The following is a 25,075-nucleotide window of genomic DNA, read 5'->3' on the forward strand; positions in this document are numbered from 1 at the left end:
CATGGCGCGTGTATACCTATGAAACAAAACTGCACGTTCTGCACATGTACTCCATAACTTAAACTATAATTTAAAAGAAAAAAGAAAAAGAAAAAGAAAAAGCCAATGCCAAAGGTCATATATCGTATGGTTCCATTTATATAACATTCTCAAATTGAGAAAATTAAACAGATCGGTAGGCACCAAGGGCTAGGGATGGCTGGGGCAGGGAGGGGATATAACTGCAAATGGGTACATGAGGGAGATCTTGTGGTGAGGAGCACTTCTGTGTCATAATAGAGGTGGCAGTTACAGAATCTACAGATGTGATCAAATGGCCCAGAACTGGTCAGGTACATTGTAGCGATGCTGGTTTCCTGCTTTTGCTATTATGCAACACTAGAGTTATCTAAGATGCAAGCAATGGGGAAAAGCAAAGACCTCTCTATACTATCTTTGCAACTTCTTATCAATCTATAATTATTTCAAACTTTAAAAGGGGAAAAGAAACTAAAGAATTAATGTTTAAAATCATGGGCTATTTTCTGTTCGTACTTTCTAACATCCTAGACCTGGTCTGTTTTGTGAGCTCTTAAATTTGCCAATCAGTCATTCTTTCCATTGGGGTGTTCCCTCTTTCTCTCTCTCCTTCTAGCTCTTTCATGCCTATTTATTTCTGAACACTGGTTACTTTCTTGTAGGGATGACGATCTTCTCAGACCCCCTTCTCCAAGCCCTAATACCTTGTAATCATTAAGAGGTCTTATTGTTGAGTTTGGCTTCAAGTACTGAAATCAAATTAACAGACGACAATTAACATTTAAATAAACGAGGCAGATTAGTAAAGAATCCACAGAACACCAAACTGTAAGGGGGACGGCGGAAATGGCAATATAAAACAAAGAAGTAAAAGCTGAGTTTTTTTAAACTTTTTGTCTTGAGATAATTGTAGATTCACACGCGGTTGTAAGAAATAATAGAGGAATCTCAGCTACTCATCACCCAGTTTCTCCCAATAGTAACATCCTGCATAATGATAGATAGTTCAGCATCACAGCCAGGAAACTAACATTGATACACCCCTCCAGCTTTACCCAGACTTCACCAGTTTCACATGCACTCATCTGTGAGTGCGGTGTGTGTATTTCGTTCTTTGCAATTTTAACACATGTAGATTTGTTTGACAAAATGGACAAGAGATGAGGGCTAGGTGGAGAGTCCATTCTTTCTGCAAAATTCTTCCATTTATAATGCGAATGTGGCTTCAGACACTGAACACCATCTGTTAATGAATCATGAGATTAAGAACACAAACTCAGGAACAGGTACAGCTTTTCCTATCACCTGAGTCTCAAGCCACAACCATTGCCACCCCAGCCTCTATTATCCAAGACCTGAAGTAACAAGTTCTAACAAGTAGTAAGTGCCCAGGTTTGAGGCCATAGAGTTATAGGATGCGGAAGGGCCAAATGGGAGCTCTGGGTTCTAGCAAGAAGCTGGAGTGTAAGAAGCAGTTTGCAGGAAGGCAGAAGTGCCTAGCTGGTCTGAGGTCAGGAAGCACTTTAAAAGAGAGCCTGCTTGGCTGGGCACGGTGGCTCACACCTGTAATCCCAGCACTTTGGCCCGCCGAAGCAAGCGGATCACCTGAGGTCGGGAGTTCGAGACCAGCCTTGCCAACACAGTGAAACCCTATCTCTACTAAAAATACAAAAATTAGCCGGGCATGGTGGTGCACACCTGAAATCTCAGCTACTCGGGAGGCTGAGGCAGGAGAATAGCTTGAACCTGGCGGGGGGAGCAGAGGTTGCAGTGAGCCGAGGTCATGCCACTACGGTGGCACTCCAGCCTGGACCACAGAGCGAGACTTGTCTCAAAAACAAATGAAAAAAAAAAAAAAGAGAGAGAGAGAGAGAGCCCTTTCATAGAAAATGGAGGCAGGACACATCTGTAGAAAACTTCTCCTGTCCTTAGACCCCACTTCCGTACTCTCTTCCCTGAAACTGCTACACTACAACAACGGGCAGGTCTGCATCAAGTTTCTCAAAGAAAGATGGATGGAAGAGACAAATCTAAAGAAACTGCCAAATGCAAAAGTAAACCCCAAATTCCTAGAATGTCAAATTGATCCAGAAAATATAAGTCCAATTGGACACTTCCTTTTCAATTGGTTATTTTATAGACTCTAGAACACAGATCATGTGATCTCTTCTTTGAAAGAGATCTGCCAGTTCAAATTCCCACCTACAGGCAAAATTATGCCATTGGGAGATGGAGAGAGGTACCAAGCAATCCTCTGCTTAAATACAAGACTGGGATTTTTGGTGACTGGCATTTTTTGTTTGGTGAAAAATCATTTTTTAAAAACATAATGAAGTAGGCAGAGCAGAGAAGAGTTTTAGGACGGGGAGATGATTCTGTATGATACTGCAATGGTGGATACATGTCATGATGCGTTTGTCAGAACCCACAGAATGCACACCAAGAGTGCACCCTAATGTAAACATGGACTTCGGGTGATAATGACGTGTCAATGTAGTTCATCAGTGGTAACAATGGTACTGATGTAGTGGGGGATGCTGATCGTGAGGAAGTGTGGGGACAGGGCTTTGTAGTTTTCACTCAATTTTACTACAAACCTAAAACTGCCCTTTAAAAATCAAGTTTATTAACTTAAAAAACATAATGGAAACAAAAATATAACTGACCTAGTTATCATAAGCCTTATATTCAAAACAAACCTTAACTTGCATTAAAGTGATAAAAAGTCCTTTACTAAACAAAAATGATGGAGAAAGGTAGATCTTTTGCTGCCTCTCAGATTCAGCCATGTGAAGAGGTACACAGCTATTAAGGTTGCATTTCACCATGGCAGAAGCAAAGCTTGTTGTCGAAAGAGAACACGGCACTAAAATCCAATCACTGATACATTTAGGCACAACATATGGAATCTCCCCAGAAAAGGCATCCTGGTGGCCCTTCTCAGGCAGACAAACCAAGGTCTGGGTGACCCTGAGTCATCTTCCTGCAGGAGGCACAGTTCTTAACCAATTCACTCGGACACATTCAGACCAGCATTCTACATCCACCAGCAGGACTGAGTTTTAACGTTAAACTACAACTGGTCCACCCCACACCAGATGTGCGCCTTAGGTGTCTGACTGTAGATACGCAAACAAAACAACAAAATGCCACTTCTGTGTTCTAGTTATCGAACATCCCCTTTATGGTATCCAAAATGACACTTTTTCTGTTTGTGGACTGTCTGATTTTAGGGTCATAAACTATCTGTCCTGTCAGTTCCTTCTTTTATCACTTTTCATTCATCTTGTACCATAGATAAAATGAAAATTGGTAGCAATTAAGATTCATCTAAGCATTGTCCCTTTGTACACAACGAAAGCCCTAAGAAGACTAGAACTTCATTTAGTACAATGACATGAAGCACAAACGCATTAACACAAATAAGGATTACACTAAACCCTGAATATACATTACATTTATTTTGAGGAGTAACAAAGCTCACAAGCTGAAAGGGGAATCAGATATGCACGACTCCGAAACCAGTGCTCCAAAACCAGTGTTAAGGGGTTGACCCCTTAAACAACCCTTCATATGGCATGATGGCTTACCCACTGCTTTTCAGATAAAACCTAAAATCCTTCATCAAGGCCTCCGCACTGTCACCTCAACCTTTCTCTTGAGCTCAGCTCAGTGTGCAGCTCACTTGCACACTAGTTTGTGCAAGTCCAGTTCATAAATGATGATTCTCCCTTGGAAACGTGAGGCTGATCTGGGAGTAGAAAAGCAACTGCTCATGTGTAATTTCCAGACTGTACTATGTACACGTGGGGCAAACAATTAGCACCAGAGGTGGAAGAAGACGGGGCCATGTCACTGGTTTCTTCCATGTCACTGGTTTCTTCCTCTCAGTGTGGAGGGCGTGGTGGTGCATAGAATGGGGAAGGGATGCTGAAGAAGGAGCTTCCTCTGGTGCGGCCGAGCAGACGTAAGAGATGCACCTGGCCCAGTCCTACACCTGGGTATGTGTGTGTTGTGGGGTAGGAGGGTAGCTGAGAAGTGGGAGTGGGGAGAGGGTTGTTTAAGGAAATGAGCATTTGCAAATGCAAATCTAGTAATTACATGCCCAAACATGCACTATCGTAGTTAGATACCTAACTACCCATTTGCACACACAATTACCCAATGTGTAAGGGTTCATCATGGATAAGTAGGCAATAGGTGGGCACACCTGTTGGACTGGCTTCAGAAAATTTCCGCAATCCTATAACACAAGAGGGAGAAAAGCAAAGTTGTTTAAGGAAAAGTCTTGGACCATCAATTAAGGAGCCATCCAAGGCGGTCCTGTGTGTTCACTGTTACAGGTCTTGTGGCCTCCAGTGTGAGTCGCTGAGGCTTGCTCACTGATCTGATAGAGAGCTCCGCTTTTTCCATCTGCACATGCCATTCCCTACCGTCTCTGCCTGCCCAGCTATCCCTGCAGACTCTTGACTCCTTCAGCTTCCACCTCTGGACCAAAGGCGGCTCTTCCCACACATGTTTCACATCTGCTTTCTCTCCATCTCCTCCACCACTGCCCTGTCCAACACCACTAAACACCCAGGCTTCCATTCTGCCTACATCGCCCCTTAAACAACATGCACATTGCATGATAGCTTTACCCACTGCTTTTCAGATAAAGCCTAAAATCCTTCATCAAGGCCTCCATGGTGTCACCTCAATCTTTCTCTCCAACTCAGCTCACAGCTTTCCCTTCCTCTGTGCCTCTAGCCCCACTCTGCCCCCCGCTTCAGCCCTCATCTTCACCAAGTTCCATCTGCCACAGGGTCTGTGCACTTGCTGTTCCCTCTGCCTGAAATGCTCTTCCCTGAGCCGTTTCCATGTAACCCCTGCCTGAGAATATGATGCTGCCCCTAGCCTAGGACCAGAGGCTCCATGAGCTCCAGACACCTCTCCTTAAGGCACCTGCCAGGCTAATGATTTCACATTGGTTCATGTGATTCTCTGATGAACATCTGTGCCTCTCTCCAGACTGTAAGCTCCATGAAGAAGGGATCAAGTCTATTTTCACTCCTCATCCTCTCAAGTCTATTTTCACTCCTCATCCTATCTGTAGGGCACAGTAGGTCTTCAATAAACTCTTTGGAATGAGTGAATTAATCAGTGAGCATAGGAAGAAATGAATGAATCGGACCCTCTTCTTGGATGGCTTTGCTTGTGCTTCTTTTGATCAGATCAGCAAACAAGCCTCAGTGACTCATACGTATCCTGGTAGTTCTCACTTCCTGCCCCCCGTCCCCCTCCCAACCCACCACATTAAACTGTGAGCAGGAACCTCAACAGAGAAATGAAACTGCCTAAGTGGTTGTTGAGTGAATGAATGAGTGGATGGATAAATAAATGAGAGGGGATCGTTCTTGTTCCTCAGCATCTTGGACTCACATAATTCCCCAGCGCATATGACTGCTCCCCAGAGACAGCTTCGCACAGTAGGTGTCGTTAATATTTGCTGACCAGATAAATGAATGAATGCTATCATCTTGTGCCATACAGATCACACAGAAGTGGTTTCCAAAATGCCATTGAGTATTCAGCATTCACACAGTCCTACAGATCCATGGCAGTGGTTTTATTTGAAGTTACCAAGCAATTTAAAAAATTAAATGAGCATGCACCCTGTCATATTTTGATCTAACTATGCACTAATTTTCAGGACAGAGAAAAAACAGTTAATTACTATTTTGCACCACAGTCCTCTCCTTCCTTCTACTGTAATGTAATGTAGTCAAATAAATAAGTTACTCGTGCAATTTTCATCTCTAGAAATAAAACAGCACTCATAACTCTTTGTTTGGGAGCTTAATTTTAGCTCACTTAAGAGCAGTTATCTGATGTACTTGTAAGAACAGAGACACCCTAGAAAAAATGGAAATCACACAGAAAGTGGGAGGATTGGCTCAGAAAATGCCATGTCCCAGGCTCAGTTGGGAGGCTGTGGCAATCAGGAGTTGGCAGCTCGGAGTAACCAGATAACCGCAGATAATTGCTGCCAGGAGGTGGTGCAGGGCATGGGTTCTACATCCCAGGCCTTCCAACCCTTCTCTGGCTACCCTGGCGTTGTCTCCACGTGGGCGTGAACTTCATAAGGCTAAATTCTGTGGTCTCCTTAATGAAATCCTTTTGGCGGCTGCTCCTACCCTCCCTTCGTATTTTAGATTCATCTGCACAATATTTCTGTCCCTACCTCTCTCACCCCAGGGGATCTGTGGTTTCCTACTGGTTTCCTGCAAATTCTAGAGGAGACCTATGAGAGCACTGGGCCTCCCCTAGGAAGGACTGGAATTCCCAAGGGAGAGGGTGTGGCTGAGAGTCCTCCCAGGGCTGTGGAAGAGCAGACACTCCCTTCTCCCCACAGAGTCATGGAAGCTGAGCACCTCCCCTCTCCTCCGGCTTCCAGCTCTGGACAGCCGAGAATCGCAACCTAGAATCCATGCACACTTGCTCCGTCACTCCTAAAATACACTTTTTTGGGGGAGGCGGGGCACGGAAATCCTTATTCAAAGTGGAGGCTAGAGAGCTGTCTAATACATACTGTATCAGCTAAATTAATACTGATTTGTCCTGGGGCACAATTACAAGGTTTAAGGTTACAGTACCAGGAGTTTGAGAGGCAATTATAATTCAAAGACAGTCAGCTAAGGGGTGGTGGCTGGGAGTTACAATCAGAACAAGAGAAAGTTTGGTGGAAGATGCTGTTTGTCAGCGAATTTGAAAGCAAGTTTTTCTTTTTCCGTGTGTACCTTTATCTTTCTCTCTCTTTCTCCTGGTCTTTCTCAGATCACTCTGTGTTCTATCCTGGACTTTATCATTCTTTACAATTAAGCACTAAGAATAAGGTTCACCCTGAACAAAAGCAGTTTTTTTGTTGTTTGTTTGTTTTTTGAGATGGAGTTTCGCTCTTGTTGCCCAGGCTGGAGTGCAATGACACGATCTCAGCTCACTGCAACCTCTGCCTCCCGGGTTCAAGAGATTCTCTTGCCTCAGCCTCCCAAGTAACTGAGATTACAGGCATGCACCACCATGCCCGGCTAATTATTTGTGTTTAGTAGAGATGGGGTTTCACCATGTTGGTCAGACCAGTCTCAAACTCCCGACCTCAGGTGATTGACCCACCTCGGCCTTCCAAAGTGCTGGGATTACAGGTGTGCACCACCGCACCCAGCCAACAAAAGCAGTTCAAAGTCAAGTCTACTGGGACAGATGTGGAGCAGGAGGTAGGCCCTTTGGACCTGGGATCAGAAATGGGTAAGACATCCTGTGCGCTTGTGTTTTGGAATTCCCTAGGGACAAAGTGTCAGTGAGTGATTCAACCGTGTTGGGGGGATTCCAGGCCTGCTCCTAACCACCTTCCCAGGTATGTGCAGTGCAAGGGCTGGGACTCTGCCTCTGGCTCTGATCACAGGAGGATTTCCAGGCACCCAGCATGGGCTTCTGCAGGCAAAACTTGGTCCCTAGTGAATAAATATTAACGCTGCCAGCATTCAAGGGCATGCAGCCCCTGAGGTTTATAAACTGCTGTGTTGAGAAGATTCATAACACTCTCAAGTGGGGATTTCTGTTTATTCTGACATTGGAATAGATGCTCCCAAGGTCCCAGGCTGGGTTTGAGATCCCTATTGGTGCCAACGGGGGCTGAGTGTAAACATGGGAGTGGGGGCTGGCAGTGATGCCAAGAGCTCCGGCCTCCCAGTCACTTGATTAGAATCCTCCAGAAAGCTCACAGGGCTGCCTGCCTCCTGCCCTGCCAGTGGGGATCCCTGACTTTGCATGGAATGTTTCTAAGGGATACAAAGGACACTCCAGGCCCTGATAGATTTGGAAACAAAAGCACCTTCAGACCTAAAGAAGACTGGATTTCCAGATCTCCTGCAGAATGTGGGATTTGCTCTCAAAGAGCCTGGCTAGAAAGATTGGTATGGCCAAGTGGCGACCGGCATAGGGGCTGGGGAGCCTGTAGCCCTGGTATAAACTTCAGCCCCTCCAGCCTTTCCCTTTGGAGAGTTCAACTCCAGTGGTCTACCACTTTCTAGCAATGAAACTCCCCTGCAGCTGCCTGCCACCCCGATCCCGCCTCACCCTAAAGAGTTTTATTTAATGCTACTCTCACTTGGGCTTCCTTTTCTTCTCACCCAGACCTTTTTCAATGTGCGAGCTTATTAACAGAGAAAGAAGAGAAGTCCCTAGCATTTTTTTCTATTTTATAAGTTCCAGCTTATACTAAGGGCAGCTGAACTAAAGATTAAAGTAAAGGAAAAAAAGCAAATTAGCAGGTTTCTCTCCTCTTCTCTCTACTCAACACTACCTCAGCCCTCATGCGGCTAAACCCTAGGAAGTAGATTCAGGTGACAGCAAGTGCTGAGGGAGGAGTAAACCTTCCCCTGCACAGCAGCTGCCTCGATGGAGATGGAGTCCTTCCTTGAACACCTTTGAGGTCTCCCACTGAATATCTACTGAGATATCTTGGAGGGAGGGAATCCCCTGGGAGGAGTTGGGATCCCAGTCACCATTTGAGAAACCTTACGAAAAACGTATCAGAAACAGTGTGCCATGGGGCCTGGCAAGCCTTCTTTCCTCTCTAATTCTGCTGGAAAAAAATCTTTTTCTAGAGACCTTTACAGCTTAAGTTGGAAAATGTCACTGCACGACACTCAGCAGCCAAGTGACCCTTCTGGAAGATGGGGAGCTGGAGGGGCCCACAGCAGCTCTCTGCTATCTGCTTGGGTCAGCGGGACCCCATTGGGCGGGACAGAAATGGAGTCCCTAGAAAGAGAATCTGCTGGGATTCAGGAGCCGAGGGCACCATCACTTCACCCAAAGGACATTTTCTGGGCCAGCACCTTCAAGGGTTCTAGTTTTGGCCTTGGCTTAGCCCAGTCTAGAACTTTCTCAGGAATGAGAAAGGCAGAGAATGGCCCATGATGAGTGTCACCATAACATAGCCCCTGGGGACAAATCATTACTAGTCGTATCTGTACTGGACAGGTTAAGAGATTTCTGAGCTGTGCAGCATGGACAAGATTTTTTTAAAATCCATGGGTGAGGAGCATGCGTCTAGGGCAAAAATGGAATCTTCTTTACAAGGGTCTCGTGTCCAGAGTAGAGGAGAGGCAAGGTCCCATCTATGGTTGCTAGATTTTTCGAGGTCACTAAGATGACCCTCTATGCAAGTGTTCACCCTCCCAGGAAACCTCTCCCCAGGTGTACCCCATACACGAGTATCACCAACCACATGATTGGCCTTCTGAAAACCCCCTTTGAGTAGAAGAGCTGCGCAAGCCAGAGCTCTACTTGAGAATTGGCGAACCAGGCCTGGGCTTCGTGGAGGCTCATGGAACACGTGCGGACTGGGTGAACCCACACTGGGGGGGGGTCCCACACCCAAGGAAAGGAAACAGGCAGCCCTGACACTCAGTCTTGTGTTCTCTGGCTCATGGTAGGAGGAGCCTGGTGCATCAAGAGAGGTGGGACGTGGGACTCCCTCCTTCCCCACAGGTCCTCAAGCCTTTACACCTCCTGAAGGGGCTACACTTGCTTTGTAGGGGAGACTTGCAGGAAATAGAGCCCCCTGTAGTTGGTCAGCTCACCCTACATAAATGGCCATTGCCAGCTGTCTGAATAAGATCTAGAAGGGCCCAGCACACGATTTTTAAGCCTGGAAAGTGATCTTCCCATTGACTACTATAAATTAACCAGGAAAAAAAAAATCTTACACTCCATCCTAACTCTGAAAATCACAGTATTTGTTTCTAAAGAACTGTTCTCTTGATAACAGCACATTCAGCTTCTCCCAACAGCCTTGGCATGCAAGAAAACACCGTGAGGGTTTAGACCTACAACACTGGATTACCCTGGAAAATTCCCCCAAGTGAAGAAGTTGAAGAAGCCCTGCCAAGCACAGGAGGGAGAAGGCGATCGTGGAGCGGTCTGCACCTGGATGGCAAGTCCCGGGCATGGCCACAGCTGAGTGGTCTCTGTGGAGTGGAACTCCCACCTTCCAGTGGACCATGAGAGCTGGGGAGATAAGCCCTACAAAGTGGTCTCAATGGCTGGAGGAGCAGGGACACCCCCATTAAGGGTTCCGGAGGGTGCCTCCAAGCCCCCTGCCTAACCCCACCGAGCATCCGTCATTGTAGGGAGATCTAACTTGATTTAGGCAGAGTCACATGACCTCTCTCAACAGCACCCAAGACCCAGTGAGGAAATCCACATGGATACTTTCACGGAGGTCCCAGGCCTGGGTGATCTGTGGGCTTCTTTATCTTAACCCAGGTTGACTGAAGTAGGCCACCATTCATTCTGATTCACTCGCCCGGGAAATCTCACAGACATGCCCCTGTCTTTTCTTTTCCCTTCCTGTTTCTGCCAGTACTTACATCCTGACCAAATCAGCACCTCTTACAGCCTCGAAACCTGACCTCAAAATCTTAGAGCCACAGGAGATGACATGGGAAGCAGGAGGAAGACACCTACCAACCATCCTATCCACACAGATGCCCAGCTGGTGCCTGGCTCATCACACAGCCCCCTCCAGGACCCAAAGCCCACTGACCAAACAGCCCTCACACCTGCATCTCGAGAACACTCCCCATTCCCTTCCCTTAAGCAGGGTCCAAGTCCCCTCTCTAGGCTGGATTTTCCAAGCCTCTTCCCTGATATCCTGTGCAGTCGAGTAAGTAGTTTCCACACGATGGAGTGGAGAGGGCCCTGCCTTCCAGCCAGGTCCCCTGGGGACAAGGACCACATATCCCTCCAGCCATTAGTGTCTGCAGCCTCTCTGCAAACAGGGATTAAGCAACAAATGTCCCTTTCTGTTGAGCATTTGACCTTATCTCAAGTGTGTCATCAGCTTCGAGAGTCATGGCTTATGTCAGTGTGGGTGAAAAACGGCCTCCACGGCTTCCAAATTGGGATCGCTCTGCTCTCAGCAGCAGATGTAAGCCAAGCCCGTGGTAAGTGGCAATAAATGGCTTGGAAAGAGGCAGTGGGTCCCTCACCGCTGCCGACCATGGGAGGGCAGGTTCCGGGCATCTCTCAAGCATGGCCCCTGCATCAGTCTCCCTGAATGGGGTCTTTGGGGCCCAGCCCATAGCAAACAGGGGCTACAGAAGTCTCGGGTCCACACGATCCTGCTCAGAGCAAGATTCGTCAGGCGGCAACTGGCAACAGCTCTGTGACAGCCCCTTTTGCAAATTTTCCTTTGCAAGTACCAGCTAAGCACCTGCCTTTCTCCCCACATCCAGGCCTCCCTCTGGTACCATATTGAGGCCCGGACAGGTTCTCACGGGACATTGGAGCCCATGAGTGAGGGCAGATCTTCAACATGAAAACAGTGCTTCATCTTTGACCAACCACCTTTTCTCTGTGTGTCTCCACTGACACTTCAATCACACATCAAACAGACCGACTCTCGCCTGCACATTGCTTCCTCTAGCATCTTTTTATCAGAATCTTAAACACACAGATGTCAACACGTTATCTTAAAAACTGCTGATAGGCTGTGGCTTTGGATAAGTCCTCGGAAGCGGTCCCCTGCTGTCCATGCCAGCGACCCACAGACAAGCACTGCCGCTGTTTCCACTATAATAGAAGTGTTCTGTGAGATGCAGGGCTAATTTCCAAGCGTCTTTCACCAAAAGTCGGTTCCTGAGAGCCACAAATAAATACCTAATACCTATAGCCCTGGCTGTACACCAGGCCCTGCCCTAGGGATCTACAAATATTGAGGTTGGCAAATGTGGACCAAAGACCCACTACATGTCAGAAGAGAGAAGAGGCCAGACATCATGGCTCACGCCTATAATCGCAACATTTTTGAGCCCAGGAGTTCAAGAACAGCCTGGGGAACATACTGAGACCCCCTCTCTACCAAAAATTTAAAATATAGCCAGGCATGGTGGCATGCACCTGTAGTACCAGCTACTTGAGAGGCTGAGGTGGGAGCCCAGAGATGCCGAGTCTTCGGTAACCCATGAGCACACCACTACACTCCAGCCTCGGTAACAGAGTGAGACCCTATCTCAAAAAAGGAGATAAGAGACAGGAGGGGCAGACATTCATAAAGAGAGACAGTAGAGAGACAATAACATGGTTGGAAGAGTCACAGGTAACAGAGATGAAAGCTCAACCTGAGTGAGGGACTAACTCCACTCCGAGCAGCGTGAGAATTGGCTTCTGTAGTGAGGTGAGTTTTCAGTTGGCTCTTGTAGGATGCATAGGAGTTTTCTGGAATGGAGGTGAAGGAGAAAAATGGCTGGCTTTCTAAGACAGCATAGGCAAAGAGCTGGGGGATGGGAGGATGTTGCCTGAGATGAAGCTGGGAAGGTAGAATGGGACCAGTATCGAGGGGCCTGGGATGCAACTCCAGCTGACATCGGAATGCTGGGCCACATTTTAAAAAATGGGCCACATTTTTTTAAATTAAAGTTTGAGTTAGGAGTGAGACAGATGGACATTGCCACGTGATCCCTGATGTCCGTCTGCCAGCTCAGTGATCCAGGCACTGCCACTCCTTCGGATATCTCCACGGGGTCCCACTAAGCACCGTATGCTCTATGGGGCCATAGCGCCACCCAGCTGGGGACCCAAAGCAGCGTCACTGAAGGGACCTCCAGGCAGTGCCTACATGCAGATTTCAGAAGACAGGAGATTTCATGACAGAGGCAGAGTTGCACCTGGGGTGAACCCTCAAGTCTGAAAAGCTGGGGAGAAGTAGGTGGAATATGGATAGAAGGAATAATAAAAGCCAAGACACAGGGGTGGACAGGTGTGTCCTGCCCTTTCCCTGGGAGATGGCAGCTTGTCATGCAGGGTCTGGAAGAAGGAGAAGGATGCCGGGGGAGACGCCTTGAATGTCAAGTCCGGATATTAACCTTTATCCTGCAGGTGACAAGGACTGGAACTGGCAGGCATGGAGCAGGGAAGAGCAATGACAAGACCACAGAGGACGGTCAGGAGCTCCAGGAGAAAAGAGGCAGCACTGCAACCAGGGTAACAGACAAGTTACCCTGGGAGACACCCATCAGGCAGCTGTCCCCCCAGTGCAACCAGCACTGCTTCCCAGGGCACCCGAGCCCCAGGCAGGTGGCCCCTGGTCCCACTTCAGCCACCACAACCCACACTGACCCTCACCGGGTCATTGCCACTCTCAGTCTCTGGGCGGTTGCTAGACAAACTCCACCACCGGCTCTTCCTTCCTCATGTCCATTTCCACCCAGTTTCAGGGCTGCTCCTGCTCCTGGAAAGGCCCTTCCTCCCCTGAATGAAAGAGAAGGATGCCTGGGGAGGCTGCTACAGGGAAGGCCTCAAATATCAAGTCCAGGTGTTAGACCTTTATCCTGCAGGTAACAAGGACTGGCAACCAATGGGAGGTGGAGCTGGGTTTTTTGTTCGCTTTTTTTTGTTGTTGTTGTAGAGACAAGATCTCGCTCTTTCACCCAGGCTGGAGTGCAGTGATGTGATCACACTGCAGCCTCAACCGCCTGGGCTCAAGGGATCCTCCCACCTCAGCCTCCTGAGTAGCTGGGACTACAGGCTACGCCACCATGCCTGGCTAATTCTTCTTCTTTTTGTAGAGATTGTGTCTTGCTCTGTTGCCCAGGCTAGTCTCAAACTCCTGGCCTTAAGCAATCCTCCCACCTTTGTCTCCCAAAGCACTGAGATTACAGGTGTGAGCCACCATGCCTGGCTGAACACGTATTTTCTAAACACCATCTGGGTACTCCTATTCCAAGCCATTCCTCCTCTCCCCACCCTCAGGGTGCAAGAAGTGGATGACCTTTGACCATCATACTTCACAGGGGTTTCTGGTTTCCATGCAGTGCAGGAAGAAGAATCCTGTGTCCAGACCCACATCCATGCCTGAAGGTCCCATGCAACCAAAGCAGGGTCCCACCCAGGACATCATTCAATAGTCCCACCCAGGACATCATTCAATAGGAAAAGCACTGATGTCCACTTTGTGCCACTGCACTGGGATAGTGCATCCACAAGAGGGTCTTGGCTTTGACCCCCTCTTCACCACCAGGCCCCCAGCATTAAAACAGCCTGTGGTCTGCCATGGGTCCTCAATCAATATTTTTGGAAAGAAAGAAAGGAAGGAAGGGCAAGGAAGGGAAGGAAAAGAAAGAAAGGAAAGAGAGAGAGAGAAAGGGAGGAAGGGATGAAGGGAGGAAGGAAGGAAGGAAGGAAGGAAAAGAAAGAAAGAGAAAGAAAGAAAGAAAGAAAGAAAGAAAGAAAGAAAGAAAGAAAGAAAGAAAGAAAGAAAGAAAGAAGAAAGAAAGAAAGAAAGAAAGAAAGAAAGAAAAGAAAGAAAGAAAGAAGAGAAAGAAAGAGAAGAAGAAAGAAAGAGAAGAGAAGAGAAAGAGAAGGAAGGGAAGGAGAGAAGGAAGGGAAGAGAAGGAAGGGAAAGGAGGAAGAGGGAAGAAGGAGGAAGGAAGGAAGGGAAGGAAGGAAGGAAGGAAGGAAAGGAAGGAAGGAAGGAAGGAAGAAAAGAAAGAGGAAGGAAGAAAGAAAGGAAGGAAGGAAGGAAGAAGAAAGAAGAAAGGAAGAAGAAAGAAAAGAAGAAAGAAAGAAAGAAAGAAAGAAAGAAAGAAAGAAAGAAAGAAAGAAAGAAAGAAAGAAAGAAAGAAAGAAAGAGAAAGAGAGAAAGAGAGAAAGAGAGAAAGAGAGAAAGAAAGAAAGAAAGAGAGAAAGAGAGAAAAGAAAGAGAGGGAGGCAGGCAGAAGAGAGGATAAAGCGGAGAAGTAAGTGAGCAGCAGGCTCTGGGGCCACAGACGTGCAGGTGTGTATGTGGTTCAGGCTGTGTCCACATCCAGCTGGCAGAGTGGTTGGTGGGGTGCAGCTGCCTCCACAGGGCCTCCTGGAACTTGTCAGCAACTCAATGTGTTCACCATCCAAACTGGGCAGACCCCAGACCTTAGCAAGGTACAGATCTACCTTCCTGGATACAGAAGGCATAGTCTTGAAAACCTGAGTTGCATTTGTTTTTTTGTTTTTTGTTTCTTTGTTTTTGAGACAGAGTCTCATTCTGCCGCCCAGGTTGGAGTGCAGTGGCAGGGTCTCAGCTCACTGCAACCTCCACCTCCCAGGTTCAAGCAATTATCCTGCCTCAGCCTCCCAAGTAGCTGGGATTACAGGTGCCCAGCACCATGCCCAGCTAAGTTTTGTACTTTTAATAGAGACTGGGTTTCACCATGTTGACTGGACTGGTTTCGAGCTCCCGACCTCAGGTGATCCGCCCACCTTGGCCTTTCAAAGCTCTGGGCTGCAGGCGTGGGCCACCACACGGGGCCACATTTGTTGTTTTTAGGGGGAGAAAAAGAAATATATTTGATTTTAATTGTACAAGACTATTGGGCTAATTTTAAGGATTTCTATGGGAAATTCTTTTGCACAAAGAAGAGTAGCTCCTTGGTTTATGTTTACTAAATGATGATTTCCTATACCAAATTTCCTTCACACAGTTAACACCTCTGTGCTTCAGAAGTCAGAGCCGCCCACCTCAGGAACTTGTACACCTGCCCTTCCCTCCATCCTCATCACAACCATGTAGATCACATGGGATCCAGTAGATTCTGCCGCTGCGGCAGCCTCTGCCAAGCCAAGCCAAGCCATACTTCCTTCCTTCACTATCAGCCTTCGTCTGGCTGATGCATTAGTAACTTACAAGTGAGACCAAAAACATACTTCTAGTTTTCACACAGAACTTCCTTCTTAGAAAAAAAAAAAATTCCCTGCCCACATCCCGTCCAAAAGAATGCTTAATCAATGAAAAAATTAACTGTATCCCTAAATAAAGAAGTGCAGATATTTTCTTTACAGTGCTTTATTAATTTGTAAATACCATTATTGAATTTTTGAAAGTTCTAATTTAAATGTATTGATCTATTATTGTTTTGTGGATTTTCCACCCAAATGTCTTGGAGGAAAAGCACGGTGGGCACTGGATAGACCATGCAGTCGCGGAAACTTCGCCAAACCATCAAAGAAGAGCTTTGCACAGATGACGCACAAGGAATTACAAGGTGTCCAGACCACTAAGCTGATATGTTTATGCTTAATTCGAATCAGACAACTTTCTTCTAATAACTATGTCTGTCACTAGCCATAACACGGAAATGGGACATGGATGCAGAGCCGTCTCTTTGCAGGCGGGGGCAGCAGGGAGGGGAGGTAGCAATCCGTGGAAAGGAACTGAACACATCAGCCAAAATGGGAGCCAAAGAAGGTCCTTTTTACCCAAAATGTCTCACATGGCCATTTTTATTGAGATTTAAACCAGGGAATGGAAAGCATTCTCTTCTCCCAGCTTGTTCTCTTCCAAAACAAGAATTTAAATTAAGAACTATTTGCTGGCTTCCCCTGTAAGTAAACTTCATGGGAATTTATTTAGCAACGATTGATACTCTAAGGATATTGGGATGGGGACATGCAAGCCAAGAGATGAAATAAACAGGACCACATATATCACTTAGGTCAGCTCCACCTCCCTACAGAATCTGAACACTTCTGTCCTTCGCACTGTCCCCTACCATGGAAAGAAAGCCTGTTTACAACGTTCCCCACCAAGGGCCCTGCATCCATACCCTTCGAGGCTTCTCATGGCCCTTGGAGTTATCCCCTTGCCCCAGCCTGCAATGGTGCAAAGGCTCTGGGACCTGGGGCCATTATGGCATAATTTCCCATCTCTCCTCCCTGGTCCCTCATGCTCCAGCCCCAAATCCTCCAGTGTGCCAGGCCTGTTCCCTCCTCAGGACCTGTGCCCTGCAAGAGCCCACTGTCTGGAAGCCTGGTTCCATCTTCCCATGTCAGTCTCAGATCAAGCGTCACTTCCTTAGAGAGGCCTCCCAAGACCACCCCATCTGAATGAGGCATCCTGTCCCTACCACATTCCACTGTTTCCCAGTGGGAATAATCCTGTTCATGTATGGCGTGACTGTGTAGCCTCTATCCACCCCTGCCTTCTCCCTCCCCATAATTTAAACAAGGACCTTGCCTGTCACCCAGTTCCCAGCACAGTGTCTGGCACATAGGAGATGCAAAGGAGCGTTGATCTAATCAAGAGATACTAGCTCCCTCTGGGGGCATGATTTGTGCTGATTATTAGATACATATGGACCAGGCATGGTGGTGGCTCACATCTGTAATCCCAGTGCTTTGGAAGGCTGAAGTATGAGGATGGCTTGAGGCCAGGAGTTCAAGACCAGCTTAGGCAACATAGCGAGACCATGTCTCTACAAAAATATTTAAAAATTTGCTGAGTGTGGTGGTGCACGCCTGTAGTCCCAGCTACTTAGGAGGCTGGGGCCAGAGGATCACCTGAGTTCAGGAGTTGGAGGCTGCAGTGAGGAGAGATTGTATAGCCGCACTCCAGCCTGGGTGGCAGAGTGAGCCCCGTCTCTAAAATTAAAATTTAAAAATATGTAAACAATATATAAATTTAGATAAATAAATTTATTTTAAAATAAATAAGAAACATGCATCGGGCACCTGGGTGGACTCAGGACCATTCCCTGCTGAGAAGCAGCCAGACCTGAGTCTTCTGGAAAATGCCACACACCCCTCCCTCAGGAAGCTGCACTTCCGAGGGAAATCAGAACACGGCATCTTCCCTCTCACTGCCTTAAGGCTAAGTATCAAAGGGCAAAAGATTCCTTCTGGTCTCAGAGGGCTCATGTCTGATGCCGCAGCTGGGTTTTCCTGCAGAGTTTGAAACAAATCAGTTGAATCACTTTGGAATTACAGAGTGCTAAAAAAGTTAACATTTATGACTCTTCTGTGTCTTCCCTCTTTTTTGGCCACTGATAACAGATTCACGTGGTCTCACAGCGTCCCGGGGCTGAGCCGTGGGTTCTCTGGGGGTGCTCATGGGCCTGGCTGGGTTTAGCATGTTCCGGGCCACGCACTGCAAGGTGGCCTGTCTCCAACACTGACACCACGGCTCCCGTTTGCAAGGACGAAGTTTCCTGCCAACGTTTAACCCCATGTGCGAATTTCTATGCAGGCAACAAGTAGTGTCTAAGGCTGGCTAATTAGGGGGTGCAATTGTCTAATTGGGCCATGTGAAAATGGTACAAAAGGCTGACTGCTGGCAAAAAAAAAAAAAAAAAAAAAAATCTGTTTTCACAAAAAGGCCCTCCCTGAAGGACTTGGGCTATATTTTATCTTGACTTCTTCTGTTGGGGTCTTCAGCTCAGCCCCCTGCTGGAGCTGCTCTGTGCAGGAGACACAAAGAGTGGCCGTGTCCTCAGCGGTGGTGGCCTGGGCTCAGAAGTCCCTGCTCCATCACTGGCCAGCTCTGTGACATCTGGCAAATGTTTACCCCTCTGAATCTGAGCTCTCTCATTCACAGATCAAAAGCCTCAGCTCTGTCCCCAGGACTTCCCCAGTGAAGATGAAATTAGGCAAGGTAAGTAGAGCGCTTAGCACAGTGTCTGGCATGGAGAAAGCTCCTGAGTGATGGGCAGTCACAATAGGTCCCAGGCATGCCTCGGTGGCTTTGTGAAGCTGCATCAGCACCCCTTAGAGCATCCCCTGCAGCCAGTGGAATGAGTACTCCCACCTAGGGCATCTCTTCCCTTCATCCACCCTGCACCACCCCTGGGCAGCCCACTTGGGCGTCTTCCCACCTCCCACCTGCATGCCTACCACGCCCCCCAGCCCTTCCGCTTGTCTACCGTCAAGCCCCACTCCTCCTTTTCTGGTCCTCACCCATGATCCTCTCCACCCTTCACCTCTTCCACTGGTCAGATCTCCTGGCAACGATGATACAGCCCTGCCCCACCCCATTCTCCTTATGGCGACAGGAATCAACCCCACAGAAAGCATTCAACATACCCCCATGATGCACTGGGGTTGCAGAGGCTTAGTGGAGAAGACATCAGCCAGGAGTCCATTTTGCCAGACTTGGGAGCCATGATTGACGTGCAAAGAATCAAGACCACATCACTGTCATCATGCCGGGCAACACAGAACTCAGGCTGGCCTCTCCTTCTCATCCTCGCCTGGAGCTCCCAACACAGGAGCCATTCAGGAAGTGGCCAGGACCAACTGGACCCTCACAAACAAAGGCGGGAGAGGGACGCCTTACTCAAACCTTCCCGCGGTATTTTCAGGAAAGCTCTAGTCAGGAGAATACAGAAACTTCAAAACCAATCACATTTGGGACATAAGAACAATAATCACTTTCATATCTCAAACCATATTTGACCAAGGTTTTCAAGGTGACGGCACATGCATTATTTCCAACTGCCCATCTTCAGGGCCAAAGCATTGGACAGGGCTGGAGCTGTTACCCTCTCCCCACATTCCTCACGCCTGGGAATCTGGGAAATCCAGATCCCTGCCAATGTCCCTTGGGAGAGATGAGACAGGGGCCCACGCCTTTGTCCCTCCAGCACTGGCACAGTGTTTCGCACACAGGAGGCCCTCAGGGGGTCAAAACTTGAAGTGAACAACTTTGGGAGGTCGAGAACAGAGACAAGCCGTCTCCCACCTTGTTAATGGGCACTCAGGTTTCATGCTTTTCTTTCTTATTAGAAAGTTCACCAGTTTTTGTTCCTGTCCCACTCCTTTAGAGCAAAAAGGACCTAGGCTGGAGCAATGCAGATGGAAAGAAGACAATGTAGGGCAGAGACCTCAAGGGAGATGCAGTTGGGTCTAAGGCAGAACTTCCAAGAGCAGCCGGGATGTTCCCATCATCTCAGATGGAGCCAAAACACCCCAATTCAGCACCACTAGAATGTGTCAGAAGACCGAAATGTGACAGGAGTTCGAGACCTACCTGGCCAACCCGGTGAAACCCCATCTACTAAAAATATAAAAATTAGCCAGGCATGGTGGCTCACACCCATAATCCCACCACTTTGGGAGGTCAAGGCAGGCAGATCACTTGAGGTCAGGAGTTCAAGACCAGCCTAGCCAACATGGTAAAACCCTATCTCTACTACAAATACAAAAACTAGCCAGGCGTGGTGGCTCATGCCCGTAGTCCCAGCTACTTGGGAGGCTGAGGCACGAGAATGGCTTGAACCAGTGAGGCAGAGGTTGCAGTGAGCCAAGATCGCGCCACTTCATTCCAGCCTGGGTGACTGAGTGAAAATCTGTCTTTAAAAAAAAACATAAAAAGAAGACTCAAACTTGGTTAGGGCGTCCAGGCTGGGGCGACTAAGAAGCCTCCACTCATTGCCAAGTCCATTTTGGCATTAGGGAAGACAGCACATGGACTCTCAGACCATGTTGAGACCATTAGCAAGACCAAATCACTTGTTCAGGGGCATAAGACTTGAGGAGACAGGGCTGAAATTAGACTCCTAGCAGCTGGAGAGGGTGGCCTTGGGAGCCTGTTGGGCAACAAAGAATCTGCCCAACTGTCAGAGGCATGTGAACCAGAGCAACTCCATCTTGAATAGGAGCTGGGTAAAATGAGGCTGAGACCTGCTGGACTGCATTCCCAAAAAGTGAGGTATTCCTAGATGTTAGATGTTTACGGTTAAGGGAGCAGATTGATAATGGTTATTCAACAGACCCAGATTTGGGAGTATCCTAATATCCCAGTATCTTGAGAACAAAGACATTCCTAATTTTGCTTTAAAGGTAATAAAATCGATTCTTGCAAAGTATAGTAATTAAGAAAATTACTCCCGTATCACAAACCCTTGTAGCAGAGCATGTCTCTCCATGATCTTTTATATCCTATATATATGAGCATTGGACCTAGGGTGGACATATTCCTTTTCTTACTTTCCGGAACACCCCACTCTGTCTATGAGTAGCCGTACTTTCGCCACTTTACTTTCTTAATAAACTTGCTTTTGCTTCCAACTGTGGACTCGCCCTGATTCTTTCTTGGCGTGAGAACCAGGAACCCTCTCCTGGGGTCTGGATTGGGACCTCTTTCCTGTAACACCTTTCTGGTGACCACAGAAGCGACTGTAGTGTGGAAACCCCTGGCCCAAAGGCTAACATTGGGTAAGTGGTGGGGTCCTGTAACACAATGAGTTGTGTGGGCTGTGCTCACGCAGGAAACATCCAGGACTCCCACCACATCCCAAGACTCTGAGACCAGAGGGGCTGCCAGCTTTCCTGAGAACCTGAGCTAGGCTCCTGCCCTCATGGGGCCTTCAGTCTAGTGGGCAAGTCTGGAGTCAGTTGTCCCCATCCCTTCTCCTTCACATCTTTGCCCCAGTGTCAGGCCACATCAGCTCTCTCAACGACAAAGAAGTTCCATCCCCTTCCAGGGCCACCATGTCAGGATGGCCTTGTCCCTAGCCCAGCATGCCTGCCGGCCTCCCCTAATGGACTGTGAGCCCACAGGGCAGCCAGGTAGCAGAGGCCTGCAAACACCTGTTGGCTATCCACCGCTGTACCCACTGTGTTCTCAGAAACAGGCAGATGCTGGGCACAGCAGTGAACCCGAAGGTAAGGTCCTGGCCTTGGGGTGGGGTTGGGGAGGGGGAAGGTACATGTGCTTGAATCGGGGAGCCAGGCGGCAGTCAAGGGAGTCAATTGGACAATATGAGTGACTGAATGGGAACACCAGATGTGTAGAGTGTCAGGGAGGATGTGAAGAGAGAACCCACGGTGGAGCCAAGAGTCACAGGAAAAAAGTGCCTCCAGGCAGGAAACAACCCATGCAGAGGCCCTGAGCTCACTGACACTCCCACCGCAGCTCCCTCCCACCACAGCTGCTTCCCACTCTTCTCCAGACCCTGGCCTATTCTGTTTCTGAAAGTGAGCAGAAGCCCCGCCCAGCCCCATGGAGTATCCAGTGGGTGCTGATTATATGTGTGAAATTGACAGGTGCTGCACCATCCTGGGTCTGCAAGGGCCCTGGTGGCTGTTTCCAGCCTCGTTATCTGGTATAAGTAGTGGGAGGCAGGGGACTAGGGTAGAGCAAATGGCAAGGCACCTCCGTGCCCAGGTCAGAGACATCATGGCCCTCTGAGGGGTGGAACAGGGCCAGCCAACAAAGGCAAATACACCAGGGCAAAGACACAGATGGAGGTCAAGAGCCACCATCACCATCACCCGCAACAAAGGCATGTACGGGGATTAGAGGAGAGGGGATGCCAAGGCAAGGACCAGGGAGACCGGGCACTGGAAATTTCCTCAGGGACAACTGCCTGGCAAAGAAACCTTGGTACCCATGGAGCCACTAGAGGATGAGGGGCTGAGGGAGAGGGGGCTACAGCAGCCGTCCCTACCCTCAAGACATCAAGCACACACATTGGCACACACTCACATGGAGTGGGCACCCACACACATTACACACACTCATCACCCATGCAGATATACACATGGCTCTCACAGACGCTACCCAGGCACACAAGCCTCAAACACACATGCACAAGCACATGAGCACACACAGCCACAGTAAAGCACATCTACACATATCCCTAACACACACACGCGCCTGCACACACATGCGCATACAAGCGCAGATAGCACCCACATACAGGTAGTCACCACCCACATTCCTGTAAGCACTCAAATACAAACACACAGGCACACGAGGTGCAAATACAAACACATACGTGTGGTCACACGTGCATCTATTTGGGCCCACACACGTGCCACGCCGGCACATTCCAGCCTGCACTCGCCCATCTCCAGGCACACGTCATGTACACTCTTGCCCATACGCGCACACGCGGACACCCACCCCCACCCCCACACAGACACACACACACCCAAGTCCCGGGACCTCCCACTCCCCAGGCCGCAGCGCACTGTGCGAGTGGAAGGGGTGAGCTCCCCGGCAGAGGCGCAAGGAGGGTGCAAGGTGCGCGGTGTGGCTGTGGGCAGTGGGCTGGGGGCCGGGGACGCGCCCAGGTCGGTGCCGCTTGGTGGGAGCTGCCGGCGCGCAGGTAGCGGGGAGCCCCCGCGCACCCAGCCCGCCGGTGATTACTATGCGGCGGCAGCTGTCTCCGGCGCGGTGACGGCGCCTCTAATTGATCTCATTATCTCCCCTCCGTAAGGTGAAGTGCGGCCGCTCGCGGGGCCCGGGCGCGGGCAGGGCCGGCTGGCAGCCGCGGGCCGGCGGGGGCAGCGCTCGGCCTCGGGGTGGCACTACCGCCGGGCGCCGCGCCAACGAACGCAGGCGGCGGGCGGCTAGGCGGCCGGGCTCGCGTTCCTGCACCGCTACCGCGCCGGAAAACACCCCGGGGCTGGGCGGCGTCTCGGAGACGCATTCCTTTGTTACTCCCACAGTCTTTGGTAATGATTATTAATGCCATTATGTCCCATTTCCCCTCACCTTCCCCCGCTCCCAGAGCCGCGCCCGCGCGCCCGATCTCCAGGCACTTCGCTCCCCCTGGAACCAACAACAATGATCCTCAATTAACCCTCTGCCAGGGCTGCCTGCTCGTGAATGGGGCGCTCTTCCGACTCGCGGGCGGCAGGCGCCCCAGCCTGGGCGGGGGGCCAGCCTCGGCTCCCCCGGCCCGACCCGCGGGGACTCGCAATCCGCCCGGGCGCCGGCTGGGGGTGGCCTCGCAGCTTTCCCGGCCTCCCTCCAGGATGAAACTCGCCCTCTCTGGAGGAGAGAGGGCAGAGACAGTCCGAGAAGTTGCAGGAGGGAAAGGAAAAAAAAAAAACATTCAGTTTGTTGTGTTTTCCTTGGATTTGTTTTCTTGCCAAAAAAATTACCCCTTTTGTCTTTGCGCAAAAGAGGCAATCCGGGCACTTTCTGGTGGGCACCGAGGCGGTGCCAAGGCGCCTTTCTTCAGGGCGGTTTCTATTCCTCACCAGATATATTTTTAACATAAAAAACACTATATTTAATTGGTTATGGATCTCTGTTCTCTTAGCACTACTGGATATCACAGAAAAACACATTAGTACAGAGCAATTAGTGCAACGGCAGTAAACAACTAAGGCACTATTAAGCTGTGGGTGATTAAATAGTATTACTTTATATTTTTTATGGTGCTAGACTAAAAGATGGAGATTTAAGATATATATATTTCCATTAATATTAATATAAAATATAAATAACAGGTGTCTTCCACCTCTTCTTAAGGTGCAATTTATACTTAGCACTTCAATCTATAGAGAGCTACTTTTCTTATTGAAAAAAAAAATCTTTCTTTATACACTCCAGGGCAATATTTCTTATCTTCATGCACCCGGATATTTAAGCAGAAATATTATTTAATTGGAGTTACGGAGTCAGGCGAAATAATGCCCATACCTATATCACCATTAAAAAATAATAATAATAAAGCTTCCATCCCATTGAAATACGCTCTATCGTTTCTATCTTTGCAAAGAGCGAATCAGGCATTATGTGGTGAATCGACTGCAGGCCCGGAAAACAGGCGGGCGGCGGGTGGGCTGGGGCCCTAGGACTGGGGCCGGGCCGCGTGCACCTTGCGGAGGCCCACCCTGGCCCCGGCGCCCACTGCAGCTCAGGCCGTTCCTCCTCCGTGTGTGTAGATCATCCTGGAATTCTGGCACATCTTTCCTCGGCATCTGATTAAGTTAACAATGTGCTGCTATTTGCATGCAGATTTGCCGGGGCTTTCTCTCCAGCTGCTCCCAGAGACTTGGTCTTTCTCTGCGTTGTGATAGCACAGCAGTCCCTAAATGCAATCTTTGTCAGACCCAGGTGTGCTCTCATTGAGGACGCCTTCGTTCCAAGCAATTTTTCTTTCTGTAGCATTTATAAGGCTCTATTATAGTATAGCCACATCTGGAGGAAAATTCTCCTATTAATTATATACTTTTACCACTAGGAAGACAGATTCTAAAAGATACCAACATTTTTGTTGTTGTTGTTCTTATTTCTTTGACAGGCTGCGTTTTATTTTATTTTGTTTTGTTTTTCCAGGCATTTCAATATTTAAAGAGCCATTAACCAAGGGGTGGGGGGTGTGAATTTCTAGGGGGAAAAAAAAAAGAACAACAGAACTAAAATCTCAGTGTCAGCCCTGCCATATCTCACAGGGACAAGTCCAGGGAAAGGTACCAACAGAGATCTCTCAGAAGACCTCCGGGCTAGGCAAGGGATTCAGGATGA

The 25,075-nt window shown here is 48.7% G+C and overlaps 1 protein-coding gene across 15 annotated transcripts in view; it reads right to left on the reverse strand.

Moving 5' to 3' along the window:
* Nucleotides 1-25,075, reverse strand: part of ZNF536 (zinc finger protein 536) — a 486,990-nt gene that overhangs the window by 310,537 nt on the left and 151,378 nt on the right. The window lies entirely within an intron of this gene.

Source organism: Chlorocebus sabaeus, chromosome 6 (genome assembly GCF_047675955.1).
Source record: "Chlorocebus sabaeus isolate Y175 chromosome 6, mChlSab1.0.hap1, whole genome shotgun sequence".
Classification (NCBI taxonomy): Eukaryota; Metazoa; Chordata; class Mammalia; order Primates; family Cercopithecidae; genus Chlorocebus; species Chlorocebus sabaeus.